Source organism: Xenopus laevis, chromosome 1L (assembly GCF_017654675.1).
Source record: "Xenopus laevis strain J_2021 chromosome 1L, Xenopus_laevis_v10.1, whole genome shotgun sequence".
NCBI lineage: Eukaryota > Metazoa > Chordata > Amphibia > Anura > Pipidae > Xenopus > Xenopus laevis.
The window spans coordinates 53,326,210-53,334,652 of NC_054371.1; positions in this window are offsets into that span (position 1 = coordinate 53,326,210).

Here is an 8,443-nt window from a genome sequence, read left to right on the forward strand (position 1 = left end):
TTACTTTCTGGCAGGCTGTTATTTGTTTTACTTAATGTAACTGAATCAGTCTCAGTGGCACTTGGCTTTTCCTATTAAGGGAGGTTCTTAGATCTTCCAGGCAGCTGTTAGGGAGCTGCTATCTGGTTACCTTCCCATTGTTCTGTTGTTAGGCTGCTGGGGGGGAAGGGAGGGGGTGATATCACTCCAACTTGCAGTACAGCAGTAAAGAGTGACTGAAATTTATTAGAGAACAAGTCGCATGACTGGAGGCAGCTGGGAAATTGACAAAATGTCTAGCCCCATGTCAGATTTCAAAATTGAATATAACAAAATCTGTTTGCTCTTTTGAAAAATGGATTTCAGTGCAAAATTCTGCTGAAGCAGCACTATTAACTGATGCGTTTTGAAAAAAACATGTTTTCCCATGACAGTATCCCTTTGAAAACCATCTTTTGTCCAACTGACTAAAGGCAGACAGAGTAGGAGCTAAACGGTGATGATTGCACGGGCATTGGACCTGTTATCCAGAATGCTCTGGACCTGAGGTTTTCCGGATAAGGGGTCTTTCTGTAATTTAGATCTTCATACTTTAAGTCTACTAGAAAGTCATGTAAACATTAAATAAACCCAATAGGCTGATTTTGCTTCAAATAAGGATTAATTATATTTTAGTTTGAATCAAGTACAAGGTGCTGTTTTATTATTACAGAGAAAGAGGTAATAATTTTTATAAATTTTTCCGTAATTCAGAGCTTTCTGGATAATAGGTTTCCAGATAATGCATCTCATACTTGTGTGAATAGGAAGTGGCTGTTTGTGGAAGAGCATGTTGATAAGTGTGGTTACCACTGAGAGATCTAAAGAGATAATAAATGCCCATGTTCAACGCAACAGTAGATAAGATTAAGTTAGACTGATAAAATAAAAGCAAAAAAGTAAAAGGGAGCTAACCACCCAGGGTCGGACTGGGCAAGTAGGACACCCAAAAAAACCCAGTGGCCTCCTGGTCAGACCTGCTCCGTGCCTCATGCTATTGCTGCTCTCCCCTACCTCTCCCAGATTGCGGCTCCACTGGAAAAGAACAAGGTACATGCCTGGGGGGGGGGGAGGTTGCGGCTCCAAAGTGTGCAGGGGCCCCACCACTGAGACCCCTGAGGTTGCAGCCCTGGTGGGCCCAGGACCCCCAACCTTAAGGCTCATTTAAGATCCCGATCATGCAAAAAAATATACCCAATGGACATAGCTAAAGGGAAATGAGAGCAAATTAAAATACAGTAGGTTGGTAAAAAAAGAACCTCTAATGTAATTTCCCATTTACATTTTTGTTGATGGTTTTATTCTAATATATTGCTTAAAACAGAAATAAAATAGAGAATGTAAAAAGTAGGCAGAAAATAAATGCAAAAAAACATTCCCAAAACGTTTCCACCTTCCTCAGCTTGTCTGTAGCCCTCTTGCCTGCTTACAGTACCAAAATCTATTTATATGATGCAGACTGTGAGAAACACATGCATTGATCCCCTCCTGAAAATAATATCTAAAGCTACAAGCACACCTAATATGATTGGGGGGGAGGCAAGGTGGAAATCTTTGAACATTCGAGGAACTGCCTCTCATGAACAAAGAAGTGTGTGTTAAATATTTGTGTTGGCTCAAAAATGTCATTTGACAGCACAGTATGTTTCACAGCTGCAAAGCAAGTTGGCAAGCCAGGCACTCAAAACAGTCTTTAAATAGCATCGGACACAGCTCAGGAATAATGTAACATCCTACTAAATGTTACTGGAGATATCTGGTGTGCAGCTATGAATGTTTCATCTTCACAAGGATCAAGGCATATGCTGAATAATTAAAAATGACTGCATTCTACTTCATTCAAGATACAATCGAATCATACAAAATATTAAATATCATTAGCAGATTATATAGCTTCTATTAAATACTCTTGGGGGCAAATTCACTAACCTGCGCCGCCGCACTTCGCCAGGTGAAGTTTCACCAGGGTGCCGCTAGGGTTGCCACCTTTTTTAAAATGTATTACCGGCTGCTGGGGGGCGGGGTCACAAAGGGGCAGGTCGTGATGTCAAAAGGGGCAGGTTGTGATGTCAAATGGGGCGGGGCCGCGCCACAGTCGCTAGAAGAAGAAAAAGATAAGGTAAATTCCAGGGAATTTGGGGCGATTGGGGGCAGGCCGAGGGCTCCTTTTAATGGTATTAAAAATTTACCGGCAGCTACATTGCTGGTAAATTTGTAATACCAGCCCCGGCCTTGGCAGGTATTTTACCGGCTAGGCCGGTGAAATACCGGCCGGGTGGTAACCCTAAGCGCCGCTAATTCACTAAAATTCAAAGTTGCGCTCAGGGATGCGAAGGGTAGCGAAGTTGTGCTAGCGTTAATTCGTCAAGTAAAGCAAAGTTACGCTAACATTGCCTAATTTGCATATAGCACCAAGATAAAGTAGAATGGACGTATATGTAGCAGCAAATACATTACACTACACAAGCCTGGGAAAGCTTCATAAAATAAAATAGAGTTGTTATTTTGACTTATACATGTGCCCACTGTATAGTTTAGGTGCCATATTTTAGGAAAGGTAGGGGGGAAGGAGGGTACCCCAAAAAATGTACGATCTTTTTCAGCCTATCACCCTTAAAAACGGAAAAGACGCCAGCGTTTTTTGGGACTTAGAAAAAAATGTAAACTTTTTTTGAAGCAATCCCTATCTACTCTATTGCACTTCACCTGGTCTGAGGTGGCGAAGGCAAGTCTGGCGCAAGAGGTAACGTTCAGTAAAATGCGCAAGTTAGTGAATTGGCGTAGTTACGTCCCTTCGCCATAGCGCAACTTTGCCTCTCGTAAGGGTGCGAAGTGGCGATAGAGTTGGTCCACTTCGCCAGCGCCCGTTAGTAAATCGGCAAACTAACGAAATGATGTCATGCTGTGAATTTGCGCTAGCGTTAGGTGCTTCGCCCTTTAGTGAATTTGCCCCTTGGGCTCATTTGCTAAAGTAGGAGTTAAATTGCACAAATGCAGTTGGCAGGAGAAACCCATCTGCAATAGGATCTGATAGGATGCTATAGCTAATTGCACTGGTGCAATAGCAACTATATTTGTAAGTTATCCCTATTGTAACTTGGTGGTGTAATATTGAACCATTGAGCCTTCCTGCCACTCTCACCCAAGGGCCCCTTTCTCCTTCTTGCACCAGTGCTTATTGTAATATGATGTGTGGGGTATTCATAGGGCTCTTGTGCCGTGGGGGACCAGAACAGGTATTTTCATAGATGGAATAGGGATCGTGGCCTGAGAGGGGACAGGGGACCCAGCTAGTTATAAAACGAGTAACCTTATTAGACATTTTTTGTAAGGAAATAGATTTATTGGGTTTTAAATGAATGGAATGGGAAGTGATTTAGTATGATCATGATCCTACACTTACACTTACACTGGTTCCCTAACTAACGGAGTGCCAGTTGGAATCGAATTCCTCTCCCGCCTCATCGGGGCCACCAATCTCATCACAAAAACGGTCAGGGGCTTAGGAAGAAGGGTTTCCATGGGTGATTAGCTGCAAATAAACCTAACATCAAGTGCAGTGTAAAAGTCATCATCGATATACTGTTCATTGGGGCAGAATTATTAAGGTTTCGAGTTTTGTCCACATAAATTTGCGTATTCTAGATGTTTTTTACGGTTAAAAAAAAAAACCCTGAATTGACAAACCCTCAAATATTTGAGATTTATTATACATCGACCCTAAGTCAGAAAATACAGCAACTAAAACCTGCTGAGGTTCTATTGAAGTCAATGGCAGACTTGCCTTGAACCATTTGAAGAGGTTAATAGTCTGCTTAATGTTCAAATTTTTTTCGGAGGGTTTTGGCGAAAACTCAAATTGAGAACTTGTTTCAATCGATTCAAGTTTTCTCAGCCAAAAACTCAATCAATTTGAGTTTTTGGGTTGCGGGACTCAAACTCAAAAATCTGGGTTTTGCCATTCAAGTTTTTTCTTTAGTAAAATACCATTTGAGTTTCGAGGTCATTTGAGTTAATTTGAGGTAAAAACTCTAACATTCGATTTTTTTTGATAAGTCATCCCCTTTGTGTTCTCTGAAGTGATGAATTACACTTTAGCATCTGGAAGTCTGGTGCAGAAGTGTAGGTTAGGCAGATGCAAGGAGAATGTTACCTGTCTATAATGCTGACTTTAAAGTCTGATGGAGGAGCAATGTGCCTAATGTAAAGTTTGGTGTAGCAAAAATAATAGTCCAGCCATTACTCATGGTTTAGTCTAAGGCTCTATGCTTTCTTCTTTCTTCTTGTGACAGCGGTCTGAGGACTGCATAAGTCTATGCCTTCTGCTTTGTTTTACACTCTTCCATTTCTTGAAGTTATGAAACTTGACGTGTGAGTGCATCATTTTTCTGCCACCTCTCAAATGTTTTGAAAATTTTCACACTTTACAATAAAGCACAGTTGAGCCATACAATTTTGACATTTGCTGACACTCGTCCGATCCCTATTGGGTCCCTTGTTGGCTGCCATGTTTTTCACTCATTTTACTTTTATTTTTTGCTATTTGGCATCCTTTCCTTCTCTTTTTCTTACCTTTTCCTCTAAGATTCTTTTTCTCCTCATCCCAAATTAATCTCCTTTACCTTTAATATACTATTTTGCTCCTTTTAGTCCCCTTTTCCCTACACTAGTCCTGCACATGTCCAATCAGAAGGACCAAACCCAGACTCTCTGACCCCAACACATGCCCCTACCAGAGCCACTACTCAACTCGTATCCTACACAGTTAGGCTTCTCTTCCAACCCGTGACTGCAAAACTGGAAGTGACGTCACTCCGGCTCCGATTCTGCAGGAAATGGATGAAAAAACTGCCTACAGCACTAGGTAGGGTGGGAGGACACAGTCCCTCATCTTAGCCGGGTACCCAGACGGGTTACCCTCAGACTACCCACATGGTCATGGAAGCATGAATTTTCTGACCAAAACCCGACTCTACCATACACCTTCACTTCTTTTTTTATTAAACTTTTTTACTCCTATAACCTCCTTCCAACCCCCATTTTTTTAGTTTTTGTTTGTCTTTCCTGTTTCCTTCATCCTGATACCGGAAGTGTAATAACTTGACACCTATTAAATGTCATTATACATTGCAAGTAATTAAACATGCAAAATCTAATATGCACATTCTCTGTGATACAACAAATCAGTTAATAGTTAGTAGCCCTGAAAGGGACCCACTTTATGCTCAGAAGTGACCTGGACAGGCTTTCTGTGGCCTTTTCCTGAAAGGGGAATTGTGAAAGCTCATTAAACTGTATTAAAGAATATAATTTCAAGGTACACTTTTTTCTTTTACATCCTGACAAAAATAAGACTAGTAAACATTGTGCAGAATCAGTGGTCGAACTGCCAGAGGGTGCAACTGTACCAGGGCATTGCCATGGGGCACAATGGAAGGTTGTCAGAGCAATAATGCACATTTCCAGACAGATATTGCTTGAGAAGTTCATGCAGAAGGACATTACCCAGTGATCTCTAGCACTCAAGATGGCTCTTATACAAAGTGCCATGTTGCATTTCAATGCACTGGAACTGAGTTACAGAAAATAACATAGATATAGCACTTTATTCTAATGGGTGGTGCATTGCCTAGCAACTTTCCTTTTGTGTTTTGTATAGCTGTAACAAAATACACCATTTCAGAAGCAGATTTATAAACAATGATGTTATGTGTTTGTGGGTGCAGCTGGGGTTAGTGGTGGGGTTGGGTTGTTGTTGAAATGGAATTCAGCAGTTAGTGACCTTGCCCCAGTGATATTATGAAATGAATGTTATTAAGTCTATCTATCAGATGCAGCATTATTATGAAGTATGCCCAGGGCAGTAGCCAACGGCAGAACTAGATTGACCTATTCTATCATCACTGGGCCCTCTACTCACCTGGGCACCACGGTGACTGCAAGAGCTTCTTCCTCTGTAGTTAAGCCCCTGGCAGCAGCACAGTGACAGCAACCCCTAATAATAGGAACATGTGGGCAGACAGACTATGAAATGAGTAAGTGCAACTGTTTATTCCTTCAGCAAGTATCACTAGGGACAACTGGGTCTTTTTTTCTCAGGGTCAGTACCAAAAGGCTGTCACAAAGCATGATGAGTAATTACTATTAATATCCAGGGTTAAAAATTATGTAATTCATATTATTATATCATTATTTTGGGAGGCTTCCTATAGCTATAAAACACGTCTACAACATCTATCTATTATCTATCTATCCAGAAAAATATCTATAAAAAAGTGTCAACCTTTCTGGGACAGCCCAGGAGTATACAACACCAAAATACAACTCTCAGTAAATTATACTTTGTAAGTGTTTTTATACTGTAAATCATTGTTAATAAAAATCGAGGATACTAATGCAATTATTGGATATTTACTCATCACATATGTTACTAAAAAAGTAGCACTAACTGGCATTAAAAAAGGCACCGGAGAACTATATCAGTTATATGTGTAAATGTTTTTCTGGAAAGGTTAATATCCTAATCGTTCTACGATTGTGCCCTCTTGTGGTCTAGTCTAACCTAACCACCAATCAGCCTTTTCATGCATACTACATCCAGCTTTTCTCTGGCTGCTCTCTGATAAATTTGGCCAAGCTTGACAGGCTCTTTATGCCTAGTGTGGCTAATAGAGTTGGATAGTTTTTAGTAGTAATGTGTTTATTTTTGTCACTATTTATGTAGGGCTAGAATGCTTCTGCCTTGCTGCAACAGTAGTAGTTCCATCCCTGAACAAAGTAACCTTATAGTTTTAATAGAACATAAGCTAAAGATTAAAACATAACTACAATAATATAAAATGGATGATATGATAAGCACAAAGACACAATGACACAGAGAGAGAGAGATACAGCTAAAAAGACTGTTGCATTTTCAGTGCATCTTACTCAGAGTTCACTCACTCACATAAGGCTGAAGGCAGCCGTGAAGATTTGGGGGAGATTAGTCGCCCAGCAAAAATCTTTTCTTCGGGCGACTAATCTCCCCGAAAGGCCTTTCCGCCAGCAAGAATATGAATCGCAAGTGGGATGGCATACCTAGCCCTTCATTTTCCAAAGTCCCCCGAAGTTGCCTCACAAGGAAACTTCGGACGACTTTGGAAATCTGAAGCGATTTGCATGCCATCCCACCAGCTATTCAAATTCTTGCTGGCGGAAAGGCATTTTGGGGAGATTAGTTGCCCGAAGAAGAGGAGATTTTTCACTGGGCGACTAATCTCCCCCGAATCTTAATGTCTGCCATCAGCCTTAGAAGTATGAATCAAGAGTGAATGGGTAATAAAGGGTTCATCAGGGGCATCTTGGCTCCATTGCTGCCTGAGGCGGCTTTAATTAAGGTTCACCCACCACATTGCTACGCTAGTACAGAGAGCACAATTACACACTCTAGAAGATCCTAATTTCAGGTTTGAAAATCATAAAATTGTGTCTTAAATTTACCCCTGGTAACTCGTGGGGTGCTGCCGTTTGAGGCAAGTTTCTCAACTCCCCAGGGATTCATTTTCTAAGAACTTGTGTCCTTCTGGATGCTGTGGTCTGCACTAAACACAAGATGAAAAATCTGACACTCAGTGACAGGGCCCTATGGGGGGTGCACCACCAGCTGCTTCTATGTTGTACCTCAGAATGAAGTCAGTAAAGACGGGAGGGCACCCTACACACCTCTCTTGAATGGAGCGCTGTCTAATGCAGGTAGCATTTTATTCAAAGTGAATTGCACAGGCGAGATTATCTGAGATTGAACCTTATGATGCACTTGCAAGGTATCCAGCAAACTTTATAATCCTTCACATCCTTTCTATAAGTTTTTAACGTCGACCATCTGGCAGAAGGTATTGTAGCATTCGTTCATGCTCAGCCAGGTTCTGTAATAGCTTCATCTTAATGGCGGAACTACTGGGTGTGCAGGGGGTGAGATTGCACGAGGGTCCACACCTGCTCAGGGCTAGACGGGCGGTTCGTACTCTTATGAATCCACCGTGATCTTGGCTTCCAGAGTGGGGGTGCATAGCCTGAATCCCAGGCCCCGGGCCCCATCCATCTTAGTTCTGTTACTGTTTCATCCCCTGTGCTGTGACATTTTTAACTGAACAATTGCTCTTTTATTTTTTTTTTGGTTCTTTTTTTTTTAAATTGTTGGGTCCTGTATACTAACTTAAGGTTATGGGTTTTAATTATAGTGATTTTAGATTAGACAAAGAGGGTGTATGGGAATAGAAAGTAAAACTGGTTGGTTATGGAAGGGAATTTGACTAGTTTGCACATATATTATGGTTTAAGCAAAATACATGCTCTTTATTGATTGGTTGCAGGAAGAAGAGCAATAGATAGAAAAGATTTTTTATTGCACAAAGCATTAATGGTATAGGAAAATATACTACATGCA